The sequence below is a fragment of the Hyperoodon ampullatus genome, assembly GCF_949752795.1.
Source record: "Hyperoodon ampullatus genome assembly, chromosome: 5".
Classification (NCBI taxonomy): Eukaryota; Metazoa; Chordata; class Mammalia; order Artiodactyla; family Ziphiidae; genus Hyperoodon; species Hyperoodon ampullatus.
Window position 1 is genome coordinate 39,866,216 of NC_136918.1, and position 14,845 is coordinate 39,881,060.

Consider the following 14,845-nt stretch of genomic DNA (forward strand, 5'->3'; position numbering starts at 1 on the left):
CATGGGGAGATCAGCTCGGTGCTTTGTGACCACCTAGAGGGGTGGGATAGGGAGGGTGGGAGGGAGACACAAGAGGGAGGGGATATGGGGACATATGTATACGTATAGGTGATTCACTTTGTTATACAGCAGAAATTAACACAACACTGTAAAGCAATTTTACTCCAATAAAGATGTTAAAAAAATAAAAAAAGATTGAGTTTGTAATGGGTGGCTTACTTCTCAGTGGAAGGAGATAGTCCAGTTTCCCATTTTATTTCTAAAAATCTTTTTATACCATCACAGTCCCTATTATTATACAACAAATTAAGACAGGCCTTAAATGCTTTACTTTATCCCATAGTCAGAGTAATATTAGAGATCATCCTTAGATTTGTACTTGATTTTAAGTAATCATCTCTTTAGTTATCTATAATGCTAAACTTTTTTTTTATAATGCTAAACTTTTGTCATGTAACAAGCTAAATTAAAGAATAAGCAACAGCTTTATTAGTTGAAATGAAAACATATGCACATATATTGTTTTCCAATCCTATAAAGTCTGAGAGGCTACCCTAACCAAATAGATCTATCAATTAAATGTCAAAGTCCAACCTGAGAGCTTAGTGCATCACAGATTTCAGTGTGCACATGACTCTTCCAAGAACTGAGATAAAATGCAGATTCTGATTCCATGGGTTTGGGCTGGATTTTGCATTTGAACATTCTGCCGGCGGTGGGGGGTGATCCACGGCGCTGGTTCCCAGATCACATTTTGAATAAGAACATAGAAATCGATTGCTTACTGCTGGATAATAGATTTTTCTCCTTGAAAATGGAGGTGGAACAGCAGGTGGGAAAGGGCACAAGGGTGGGGTCAGGATAAGAAATCTAAGACTTGTCTGCCATCAACGAGCTAGGTACCATGGATAGATCCTTTAATCATTTGGGGCCTCAGTTTTCACAATGTAGAAATCTGCATTAGAAGAGCAAATTGTTTTCTAGGACATAAGGTATGTTTTCAATAAAAATTTAACAAACTTCAAGGCTTCAGGATGAACAAGCTAAAGTTGATTTAATTGCAGTTAACATATTTATTTAAAAATGGTAAATGTTTTCCTGCTGAGAGTGCAATCTCAAATAGTTACCATGTGATTATAAAGAAATGGAAAACTAAATTACCTCCATGAGAAACTGACCCTTTCTTTTTACGAAGTCACAGACTGAATGAAACAGTAAACAGAGAACATGGCCAAAAAAACCATGATCCAGGAGATTAAAATATAGAAATGGATACACTACTTTTCGGCCTCAGGCATGGCTTTCAGCAATACATACACTTTGAATTTGGAATGAAGCAGATTTTCCTTTATTTCATTTTAACATCTGGCTCGGAACTGATGGGAGGTAAGGAAAAATCAAGTGTCGGGTCTCTTGCTTGAAGAAATGTTCAGATGAGTATTGGCAGAACTCCCCAAGGAATAAAACTGGAACACTGAAATTCCAAAATTACAGACATTGTACAAAACATTATTTCCTAATAGTCTGCAAGTGGTCAAATAGCAAGGATGGAGTTTTTAAACTCTGAGACAGACAGAGAGATCGTTTAACTTGGTCGAAGCTTATCCTGGCACATTCATTCACTTTCTCACAATCTTCAGGATCATCTGTGCTCTTGAAGCAGACGAGTATCCAGGGTCACCTTTTGCCCGTTGCCGGAGTCCTGCTGCTTTTGATCACTTTCTCCGGCAGATGTGATGTGATTCTTTCTGCCAGCTCATTCCCCTGCGTCTGCAAACTTGGGGCACCCTGCTCTCATCTCACTAGCAGCGCTGCCTCTGGGTGAAAAGCACTTAGTCCTGCCACAGGCCGCTGTCATCTCCTGACAGCCCAGACTCCCACGGCACCTCTCCGTCTCGTTCGGTGTCAGATTCAAAGTCCTGACCAGCTTCCACCGGCAGAAGCTGCCTCTTAATTGCTATAGATCAAAAAGTACTGAACATGTCAATTAAAATAGAGTGGAAGAGGGCAGAAAAGATCTGGCATTTATGAAGACAACCCATTTCCTGCTGGGCTGATGGCTTTCCTTATGCCTCATGGCCCTGCTTGATTAATGGGCAGGTCATTTCCCACCAACACTACGAATACAGCAACTGATGGCAGCATCTGTCTCCTTTGCCCTGCTCTAGCAGACTTTTCTCTCTCCTATAATTTGTTCTGTTCTTTAGCAAAAGGGTTTGTCCCTGGAGCTACCTACATATTTCCATGAGAGGAGAACTCCCCAAACTACACACACAGATATCACAAAAGAAGAAGCCCTATTTCTTTTCATTCACCTATTTGTCCTTGGTTTTTTCCTATTAACATTCTACTGTCATGGCTAAAACCTTGATTTTTAGAGCTGCAAGGGGGCTTCACTACATAGCGTCTAAAGGATGAGTGAGCAGAGGTCCAGAGAGCTGAACTCACTTGCGCAAGGCTACACAGACACTCTCCTTCCTACCTGGCTTTCTAGGCGATGCACACTTTCATTGCACAGCTACGTTCCCAGGCTCTCCTTGTCTCAAGAACCAGGTCTAAGACCTAGAGAGGCAATCACATGCGGGGCTGAAAGCCAAGCCTACTATGCCTCATTGGTCTTGCCACTTACTAGCTTCCTCCTCTGTAAGGTGGGAAGTTACAGCAGTAAGACAGTCAGTGTTGACAAAGCTCTTTGGTCTGAATACACAGTGAGTTTTACTTACAGACTCTTTCTTATGTGGAAATTAGTTTTCAGAGGAGGTTGATGGGTTCAGGACAAACCCCAAAATACGGCACCTGGGCGTATTGAATATCTGAGGCTGAAGGAGTTCGAGAAAAGAGCAGAATTAGAAAATTCTCCCCACCTTCCGCCCTTGCCCTTCTTCCCTGAAACAGGTCATACAACTCTCATGTGAAGGTTCCCTCCCTGTATCAGGAGGAAGGGAGATATTCTTATCCCTAGAGATGGGGAGTTTGGAGCTGAGAAATCTCTATAAACAAACCTTGTTAAACTCGCCCTTATCTTCCCAGTTACTTCTTCACCATTTAGTACTTCAGGCCCAAACACCTTCTTGTCAATTTTTCACAGATTTATTGTTTCTTTGTCTAAAAGGTATAAAAGCTTTTGGCTCTGGTCATTTCTTCAGGTCTTCATTCTCTTGTGAACGCTCCCTTGGACATGTGAAAATTCAATAAAACGTGTATGCTTTTCTCCTGTTAAATCTATCTTTGTCAGATTAATTTTCAGACCCTGCCAGTGACCTTAAGAGGGTAGAGGAAAAGTTCTTCCTTCCTTACAAAGTAAATTTATTGTTCACTCAATGTATTTAATGTACCCAGATAAGTTAGAGACCAATGCTCTCGAATTTGGTAGATCAACAGATTGCCCAATTTTCTTCTCCCAAGTAAGCAGATTAAAAAAAAAAAATCCACTTACTAGCACATCTATCTTGCAAACTAAAGAATGCTTAAATTCAAAGTAGTAGAAAGGATACAATTTGAAAAATAAAAACAATCCTTCTCAAAAAGGAACAATACTTTTGCTTCTGATGAGAAAAACGTTGTCAGGGTCACTGTTAGGACAAACCCTGGAGCTCGCATGCCCCTTTTCTCCAGCTCATCTTCTCTAAGGAGGAAGCTCGTTGCTGTCTATAGCTCCCTTCCCTCCCACTTTCCCACTGCAAGCCTCAGGGGCTCTGACTGTGAAGTCAATTTCCAGGCTTCTAAATGATGCAGCTGTCAGTCACCTGAGCCTTAGCCAGTGTTCTTCAAATCTGCACATATATTCAATTTGCCAGAATCAGGATCCCCAAAATCATCAAAGGTAAATGATAGGCAAATCTACGAAATGAAATATAACCTGGAAAAAGAGCAAGCCCTGCCTTCTGTTGTAAAATCCATCTGCACTTCTGGGGAAGCCCATAAAAATGGTGCATGAGAAACAAACGGAAAGCTTAATAAAAGACCAATGTGAGTTTTAACTGCGTGAACTACGTCCATACTTCAGATGGTCCATACTACTCAGTTTTGTGGAACTCAGACTGTGCCTGGAGGTGAGGTGCCCATAGGAACAGAGACAGACTAACACCGGCAAAGAGGTGATTGGAAGTGCCAAGGCCCTGGGCTGTGTCGTAAAAGGACACTGAAGACCCAGGGATGACTATGTAGGAGGAGTGAACCATCAGGGAGATAGTCACTGTCTCCAAATGTCTGAAGAGCTGTCATGAGAAGAGAAAGTAAAACTGCTAGAGGGCATAAGAAGGTCAAATGATTGGAAATAAGGAAACCAGATTTATGCTGCATAAAGAGAAAACTGTTAACCCTTAAACCTGTCAAGAGGAAAGGAAAAGAGAAGAGAAGAGAAGAAAGGAGGGAAAGGGAGGAGGGGGGAGGGGAAGGGAAGGAAAGGGGAGGACGCTACAGGTTCTAGCAAGGAGTTAGAGATCCTGATAATCCTGCAGTTTGATCTGGAAAAACTCCTGTCTTCTTTCTGTTTTTCTTTGCCCATAATTGAAGTTGTTATTGATGATGAACTCAGAACATCCTTCCAAGTCTGAATATGTTCTGCCCTTTATCAATAAACATGTCTGAGTTTGTTTTTTTTTTCTCCCCTTAGTTTTGACTACGACAACTATCATTTATCGAATATTTTCTATGAAAAAGGTACTGTACATTTTTGAAATAGATTATATTATTATCCCCATTTTACAGATAGGAAAACTAAGTTTCAGAGTTGATATGTAATTTGTTCAAGCCACACAGCTAGCAAGAGAATCAGAAACTTATTTCTAACCCAAATCTATCTGATGCACTTAAATCCCAGGGTGCGAGGCCTGAAAACACTTCAAATTTATTACCTTGAAAGAATACTTTTTCTCATTTTGCTCTAGGAGCCTTTGTTGCATTACCAAATTCTATGCCTAGAAATTGACATAAATTCCTGGTTACTCAAGGATTCCTTCGAGATTAGCATCATAAGATCTTTGCCCTTCCCAGATCTGTTTTCTTTGCTGTTAATGTAAACCTCCACAACAACGCCTTCGGTCATGTTCTGGGACTCAAGGCCCACGTAAATGACACTTTAGACCACCAAGTGTTCAATGTCCTTGACCCTAAACTACAGTCATCTTTCTTTGCACTGCACTTCTCATCTACTCCTTGGGCTTAAGTCCTTTTCCAGATCTAAAATATCCTCCTTCTGACCAAAAGCTTTTATTCTTTACACTCACTCCCTCATTTCCTGATCCCTGCACCCTGATCACTATGATCTCTTGGAAAACTTTTCCCTCTTCTTCAAGAATGTTACTCTCTTACCCCTGGGCCTCATCCCAAGATGTCATGGTACCTCACTTATTCTCTTTCTTTCTTTCTGGCCCTGTGACTCTGCTACACATGCCCATCTAAACTCCAACAATGGATCACTTCCAACCATTCAGATCTTCTGCCTCTACACGTGGGTTGCTGAGGCAGCTGCTGAAAAGCAAGCATTCATAAAGATTGATGCCACCATAAATGTAGAGAATCCAATCCCAGCTGCTCTCTTGATCCACAGTACTCAGCAGTTCCTAGTCAGTCCCCTTCATCATTTCCCTTGGCCATTTTTCCAAACTGTCACCATTCTCCACTGGCTTCTAAATCCCACTTTTTTTGTTGTAGAATAGAACTTTGCTTCTTATTTCACACTCTTCAGACTTCCATCCTTACCCCCTCGTTCTCAGCACAGGAAATTCTCTCCTACTACACAGGAGGAAAAAAAAAAAAAAAAAAAGAAAGGAAGGAAGGAAGAAATGAAAGATAGAAACTCCATCCACTTCCTACCACCAAATCTATGTCATCTACTCTCCGTTTTCTCTGGCCTTCATATTATATATAACCTATTATATAATGTGATCTCCAAGGCCAAGTACAAACATATATAAGTATGTGTGTGTGTGTGTGTGTGTATGTTATACACATAGAATGCATATGACTATGTGTCTCTGGCTCTTCACTTTATCAGAAATTTAATTCTATCAGTAGTGGAATTTCTTTATTAATAGTGCAAGTTCTTCAAACTTTTTTTCACCCTGGTTGATCAATCTCACTAGCTTTGAAACATGCTCAAATCTCTCTGAACCCTACGTTCTCCTTAATGTGACTACAATTACATGGAATTAAATCCTATGTACAGAAAAGGGCCTGGAACAGAATGTAGTAAAAAGTGTTTGTCATTGTGTTTCCGTAGGACTATGGATAATGCAGTAATTGATTTAAATTCTACTTATCACAATTCTAAAAAATTCTATAATTAGCATTTAATACTTTCATAAGGTATTGTTTTTGTAAAGAGTATGACTTTTCCTAACTAAACCAGTGTATTGGTTTTTATATCCAGCCAATCCAGTTGATGAGTGCCAAGTCTCTACTACTTCAAGGTTTAAGCCGTCTTGCCAGCTCCGAGCGCCCTCTGCTGGTAAAATGTGGGTACAACAGACAAATAAGCGGAAATTACAGTTCGGTGAAGGTTAGAAAACCCCAATTTGTATTGATCAATCATTTTGTTTTCACTTGCATTATTGTATAAGAGCTAGTTAACATGTTAAAATGGGACTCCCCCCGTCTCCGTTTGAACTGAGGCATGTAATAGATCTGTGCTGTCTGTTAAGTGGAGCCACTAGCCACGTGTGACTCCTGAGCACTTGAAATATACCTAGTTTGAATTGACAGGTCTTGGGAGTGTAAAATACACACCTTCTTTCAGAAGTCATTGTGGGAAAAAATTAAGCTTAAAAAAATTGTCTGGGAGGTTCTCAGCTATTTTTTCGTGAAATAAACTCTCTGCTCTCTTCTCCTTCTGTGATACCCATTACCCTAATGTTGCCCTTTCTAAAAGAGTCAAGATTGTTTTAGAGAATTTCCTCATGTTTTTAGATCTTAATTATCTTTTCCCTTCTACCTGTCTCATTTCTACATTTCTATTTCAAGCTCACTATTTCTCACTTCCATATGCCCTGCTTTATTTCCAATGCTTTTTTTTTTTTTTTTTTTTTGCGGTACGTGGGCCTCTCACTGCTGTGGCCCCTCCCGTTGCGGAGCACAGGCTCCGGATGCGCAGGCTCAGCGGCCATGGCTCACGGGTCCAGCCGCTCCGCGGCATGTGGGATCTTCCCGGACTGGGGCACGAACCCGCGTCCCCTGAATCGGCAGGCGGACTCTCAACCACTGCGCCACCAGGGAAGCCCTCCAATGCTTTTTAATGCATTCTTTATCTCATTTATTGAGTTCTTTAGCTCCAGAATATCTGTTTGGTTCTTTTTTAGAATTTCAATTTCTTTGGTAAAGTATTACTTCTGTTCACTAATTTTATTCCTGAGCTCATGAAATTGCCTCTCTTAGTTTTCTTGTAGTTTGCCAAGTTTCTTCATGACAGCTATTTTGAATTCTCTAACAGATTCAAAAAGTCAGATATTCCAGGACTTTAAGTTTGTATTCTGAAGAATTGTCATTTTCTTTTAGTGATAGTGTTATTGTGGTGCTTCATGGTGTTTGATGAGTTGTTCCTTTGCTGGTGCCTTTAAAGTAGTGAACATGTTTCTACTTTAGATAAAGCTTTTTTTCTAACTTGAATCTAAAGATTCAACAGATTAGAAATTAGAGGCCTTTCTTTTATTTCTCAGTAAGTGGCACTATAGCATAACATTTTGGTTTCCCTTATCTGAGCTGTCTCTGGTTGCATTTGAAAGCCCTCACTTTCCAACCCTCCACCACCTCTGTCAGAGATTTCACCAAGTGCTCTTATTATCACTGCTTTTGTGCCCCTGAGGTTGTTGGTGCTTTGCTGCGGTTGGTGTTGCTGGTGGCATTGCTGCCTGGGGCACTGTGATGGTGGGCACTTCTGCAGCATTCAAGATCTTCTGAGTTGCAGGCTCTGCTGCCACAGAGAGAGAGAAATGGGAAGAGGGGAAGTCAGGGTCATGGGTGCTTCTGCCTTGTCCGGTGTTATTGTGTTCCTGGATGCCATCACTGCAGGCAACCGTCAGGGGGCTGGAGTTGTGTGCACCACCTTTCCTGCTGATCCCGGGTTCTCTGGGGCTTCAAGCTCAGCTGCCATGGCCAGGGGACCAGGATTGCAGGCACAGCCTCCACTGTTCCCTTGGTTTTGTCTCCTCTATCTGTTCCACCCATCTTTTTTTTTTTTTTTTTTTTTTTCGGTACGCGGGCCTCTCACTGTTATGGCTTCTCCCGTTGCAGAGCACAGGCTCCAGACGCACAGGCTCAGCGGCCATGGCTCACAGGCCCAGCCGCTCCGTGGCATGTGGGATCCTCCCGGACCAGGGCACGAACCCGTGTCCCCTGCATCGGCAGGTGGACTCTCAACCACTGTGCCACCAGGGAAGCCCTGTTCCACCCATCTTCAAATGTACAGATATGTGGAATTATCTGGCATCCTGGTGTGTTGGACAGAGGCGCCTTTGTTGAGTTGTGGATGTTTTATTGGTTGTAGATTGAAATGGAGGGACAAAGGAAACATCTCACTCTACCATGATGCTGACATTGCTCTCCCTTGTTCTTTTATTCTTTATCCTATAAAAGCTTCCTGCCTTCCACCCCATTCTTCAGTTCTCTGAAGGAAGACTCCACTTCATAGTTTGCCCACTTAGTTTGTTAGTATCACCTAAATTGTCTTCTTTAATCATTTTTTAACACTCTGCATAGTAAATGGGGATCCCAAGAATGTCAAGGTTTGAGAGAGCTTTAGGAGCCCTCTTTCCTTTCCATCCATCAATTTATTCAACATAGAAACTTCTACGTTGAGCTCCTACTATGTGTCAGGCACTATGCTAAGCAAGAATAAGATGTAGTCCTAACCAGGGTTATATGTGGTTAGAAATCACTATTTCCCAGTGTAGCCCACTTCACCTTGAAAAATATTTCATATTAGAAATATTCTGTTTACATCGAAATAGAATTACAAAGGAGCCTGTATGTTTGGAGAAAGTGAGTTTATAGTGGTTGGAACATAGTTTAATGAATAACTTGCTACTTCCTGAGGCAGCCTAACAGCTTTTTTTTTAAATTAATGAATTAATTTATTTATTTTTGACTGCGTTGGGTCTTCGTTTCTATGCGAGGGCTCTCTCCAGTTGCGGCGAGCGGGGGCCACTCCTCATCACGGTGCGCGGGCCTCTCACTATTGTGGCCTCTCTTGTTGAGGAGCACAGGCTCCAGACGTGCAGGCTCAGCAGCCGCAGCGCATGGGCTCAGTTGCTCCGCGGCATGTGGGATCCTCCCAGACCAGGGCCCGAACCCGTGTCTCCTGCACTAGCAGGCAGACTCTCAACCACCGCGCCACCAGGGAAGCCCAGCCTAACAGATTTAACTGTTAGAAAACTTCACTTGTCCACTTTGTCAAAATCATCCTGGTAAGATGAAGTCCGCAAGTTTATAAAATGTTCCTCTTTTTGCCAGTAATATTTTTACTGAAGTTTGACTTTTCTGATATTTATCGCTTTATTTTGGTTAGTGTTTTCATGGAACATTTTTGTTTGCTTTTTGTGGGTTTATTTTTAATTTCAACATTTCTGTATCATGTATTTTAAATATTTCTTATAAGCATCATATAATTGGGTTTTCTCAGTCTGACAATCTATGTCTTTTAATTGGAACATTTAGTCCACAAACACTTAATATAACTACTGAAATGTTTAGTTTTGAATTTACCGTCTAACTACTGGCTTTCTACTTGTTTCACTTTTTCTATGTTCCTTTTAGATTGATTATATTTTATTATTCCATTTCTCTCTTAGTAGTTTTACATTATTTTACCACTCTTTTTGTTGTTATAATAAAGATTACAGCAAGCATATCTGACATATCAAAGTCTAATAAAAGTTAGTATTTTTACCTCTTCCTTTACCTTGTTACTTAATGTGTTGTTAGACCAGCAGCATAAAAATCACCTGGGAGCTTGTTAAAATTTAAAATCTCCAGCCCCACTCCAGACTTTTTGGTCAAAATCTACAATTTAACAAGATCTCTAGATTATTCATATATTAAAAATTTGAGAAATACTGCTTTATGGCACTTTAACTCCATTTACTGTATCATAATTCGTACACCATTTTGGTGTATTTTATTTGTTTTAAACCCACAAGGTACCTAATCATTGTTTTAGACAGTCAATATTCATTTATATTTACCAACAAATATATACTTTTCATTTATGTTTATTCCTTTCTATATTTCTGACCTTTCATCCAAGATCTTTTCGCTTTTGCCTGAAGTACACATACATCTTTAGTGTGGCTTTTCATAGTTTTTGTTTGAAAATTTATTTCCCTGTCATTTTTAAAACTTCATTATGGATATTTTCAAACATATATAAAAGTAGAGAGAATAGGATAATAAATCTGATTTACCCATCCCCAGTTATTGATATATGGCCTATCTTTTCTTTTTTATACTCATTTATGTCCTACCCCCTGACACCGTATCATTTCATCTATAAATATTTCAGTGTGTATCTCTGATATATAAGAAATTTTTGTTTACAACACAACCCCAATTTCATTATCAGACCTAAGAAATTAACACTAAATTCTTAATATCAACAAATATCCAGTCAGTGTTCACATTTCCCTAATCACCTTATAGATTTCAGTCTGTTTTCAACTAGTTAAAAGTATTGCTTGTATCTTATACTATTCCCCTTCTCCATTTTCTTTACAAATATATTTTATTTTGAAGAATTTTTGTTGTTTGTTTTATAGAGTTTCTCAAAGTCTGGATTTTGCAGATTGCAATCTTATGTTGCTATTTAAAATTGTCCTGAATGCCCTATACTTCCTATATATTAGTAGATAAATCTAGAAACTTGGTAATTTTGTTGATAATATTGTTACTTTCATTTGGAGGGACATAATATCTAATTCTCTCTCTTTTTATGGTACCAACTGTTGGTGATCATTGTGTAAATCTATTAATTCTTTGAGGGTTGCAAAATGATTCTATCATTCTATCATTTTTTTTAATTTGACTATTAGCTAAAATATTCTATAAAGGGAAATTTATCATAATCAACTATTCATTTATTCATCAGTAAGATACAGATCTTATTTTAAAAAGAAAAAAACAACAGGCAGGATAAATGCTTGATTATTCCCCATATTCACCAGTTTTCAAAATAATGAGCTGGTCCATAGCATCTGCCACAGGTGATCAGTAAGGGTTATTTTAAGGGGATAAAGATCATTTTAAATACATGGGTTTAAACATATTTTATGTCTTTCTATCCATTTCAGTTATTATCCCTATTGATGCACAAATTATCCTGTCTTTGGCTGATTGGGGATATTTTGACAAAACCTTTTTTTCTTTGATAGCTTCTTTGCTATCTGGTAGTACAAGATATTGCAGTTTCATCTTGCAAATTTAAATATCTAAAATAAGCCATTTCTCTAAGAAAATCTGATTGGGGTTTTTTTTTTTTTTTGGTAGAAAAAAAGACCACAATCTGTGCATGAAGGATGTTAATCACTACCAGGGTACTCTTTGCTTCTAGGTTTATTTGCTTTATTTTTACTTTCATTTTTATAGTTTTCCTTTTACTTGTAAAATTTTGTTTCATAGTGATTTAAAATAAGTATCTGGTTATAACATCAAATCTACAAGATAAGGTATATACCATTATGTCTAGCTTCTACATATCTCCTACGCATGTATTTCCTCCCTCCCTATAGCTAAATTTAAAATTTTTATAAACATTCCATTTTTTTTCTTATTATAAGGAAACATGCATACATAGTAGCATCACTTCCCCACTTATCCCCTTTTCCAGATACATGATGCAAAACCTTTATGCTTTTACCACCTTGCTTTTCTCATTTAAAAATATATCCTGGAAATGACTCCATGGCTGAGATTTCCCTCGTTCCTTTGGACAGCTAAATTGTACTCCATTGTTTATTACTCCTCTTGTTACTCATGAAAAGCATAGTAAGATAAATTTCCCAACATTAATCTATAAAATGACTCAAATTTGCTTTTTAAGAAACTGCCCAGAGTGATGGCAGCAAAGTGACTATGTAGGCACCTCCAAGCTCCGAATTCCACCACAGAAATATCAAGAAATAAGCAGAAACTTTGTCAGAACTCTGGGAAATAGTCATAGGTTTACATTAACCAAGTGAACACGGAATCCAGAAAAAGTTAACTTAAAAACAGTAGAAAAGCTTCTAGGCATTTTACTCGCCATTGCCCCGCCACCTTCTCTGGCTCAGCCACAGTTGAAGACAGCAGCCTCCATTCCCAGTTGGGGGCACCCTAGTCTCTGGTTCCAAAGGAAGCAGAGCAGAATTTATTTTCAAATTACTGTGTAAATCTTTATAACTTGACTGGGGGGCTACCTGAAGGAGTGATGCAAAATGCTCATCTCTGTTTTGCCTAAGTTGGAATTCACTGAGGCTAGAAAAGCAGTGGGCATCATTTGAAAACATTGCAAAGTAGATAAACAATTCACAGGCAACTGAGGCAAGAGATTACAGTTGAGACAACAGGTAGCCTGTCTTAGGAGAAAAACCCGGGGAGTTTCTTTGTGAAATTGGAGCAATCAAAAGCACTCATAGGGCTTCCCTGGTGGCGCAGTGGTTGAGAGTCTGCCTGCGGATGCAAGGGACACGGGTTCGTGCCCCGGTCCGGGAAGATCCCACATGCCGCGGAGCAGCTGGGCCCGTGAGCCATGGCCGCTGAGCCTGCGCATCCGGAGCCTGTGCTCCGCAACGGGAGAGGCTGCGGCGGTGAGAGGCCCGCGTACCGAAAAAAGAAAGAAAGAAAGAAAGAAAATCATCAGTATGTAAGACTAGGCAGAGTCCTTAAGACTTGACACCAAAAGCATGATCCATAAAAGGAACAATTGAGATATATCACTTGGTACCCACCTCTCCAGGCCAGAAAAGTCCACTGTCATTTACACACACATCTCCCAATGGCAGATATACCTGCAGACACACACACTCACACACACACCCCGTCCCCAGCTCTGTGTCTGAGAGCCCCCAAGGTCTGGTCAGGGATTTGAGGGCAGGTGCTTGGTGGGTCAGCTGGAAAATCTTCCTCAAAGTCAGGCAGACACTGAGAGCACTGCTCGTGAGGGCACAGATCAGGAAAGGAATGACACAAAATAATCAAGTGTGGCAGGTGCACATCACAATTCACATGACCAAAGGCTCAGGAATCAGTCAGAAATATATGTTTCGGGAGTATGAAAAGTAAGGTATACTAGCAGGAGCTTCAAGAGTTCACAAGAATATCTAAAGACCTTTCAGTGAAAGAGGCTCATATTTGAAGCTTGGGGATAGAAAGAGACAGATTTGGTTAGAGGAACACATGTTAAGTTGAGGGCAATGTGCTGGGTGCGGAGCTAGAAGCAGAACAACACAGTCAGGAACACAAGATAAGCAAAGGGAACAAATACTCAGCTGTAAGTTCCAGAGACTAACATACAACATGGTGAATACAGTTAATGGTAATGTGGCATATACTAGAGATTTGCTAAGAGAGTAGGTCCCAAGCGTTCTCACTACACACACCTGCACACACAGGTAACTATGAGACGCGATGTGTATGCTGCTTTGATTGTGGTAATCATTTCAGTGTATACATACATCAAAACATCACATTGTACACCTGAAGTATATACATTTTTTGTCAAAAATAAACAAAAAAAATTTTTTAAAGGACACGAGGTCAGGAATGAGGCCTTCAAACGAATGCCTAGGAAGAGCTCGTGATTTTCCAGGCTCCCAGTAGGGCATGAGGCTCTTCTCTTTTTGGGGCATCTTAAAGGAACCCAGCACATCTTGACAGCCAGGATCCTAGAATATTAGACCTGAAGGAGTACTTACAGGTTGCCAACTTTCACTGCAATGAGCTTATTAGTAGAAAGGATAAGTGGTGTCCCAATGTCCTGAACCAAGTTCACAGCAAAGCCAGGACTAGGACTCAGACCTCCTTATTCCTGTCGATTTCCTTAGTCATTGGCTCTACTGCAGTGTTTAGTTCATGTTTGTTTAAGCACGTAACTCAGATATAATGGGGAGGAAACACGTAATTTTTCTGTCCCTTGATATATGGGTGAAATTTCTTCAAATCCCTACCCTGTGACATGTAGTAGTCCAAAGCCCTCTGAGATTTCTCCAAATTTCCAAGGAGTAGAAGGCAGCTAAGGTTCTCCCGGCTGTCTTTGAGGAGCTTTCTAGTGTGCTACCTCTCCACACCACATGGTCACAGCCTGATACTTGGACCCAGCCATACCCACAAAACCCACCCAGGCATATTGGGTACCTCCTGCCACAGATTGAGGAGCTGCCTTAATTACATATTTAATTTTTTAATTGACTTCTAGGTATGCAAACTTTTATCCCTGGCAACTTTCACCCATTCTTTAGAAACTGAAGGCTGAAATCAACACAGCAAATTTCTTCAACTAAAAAATACTGTAATGTCTGCATATCACCAGTGCTCCTTAGGTGTCTGGTAGTGATACACAGTGTAAACCTTAAACAGAGCAAAGAGCAATTTTCCTTAAGCAAAAATTAGTTTATATGGGAAAAGCAAAGGACTTGCAACTTGGGACAAGCAAACTATGTTGAACCATAAGCAAGTCTGGAGAACAAATGGGGAGGGGTTGTTTTGAACAAAAGTTCACTGGAGGAGAATGAGATTTTGAAGTGGTGGCTGCTTCTCATTGGCTGAAGACTAGGGCAGCTTACTGTTGCCAGGTGAGAGAGGAAATCTTCCTCCTTCCTGCTGAACTATACAAGCTGCAATGTGTGGCACGTGCGACAGCCCTCCCTTCGTTGCTTCCCAA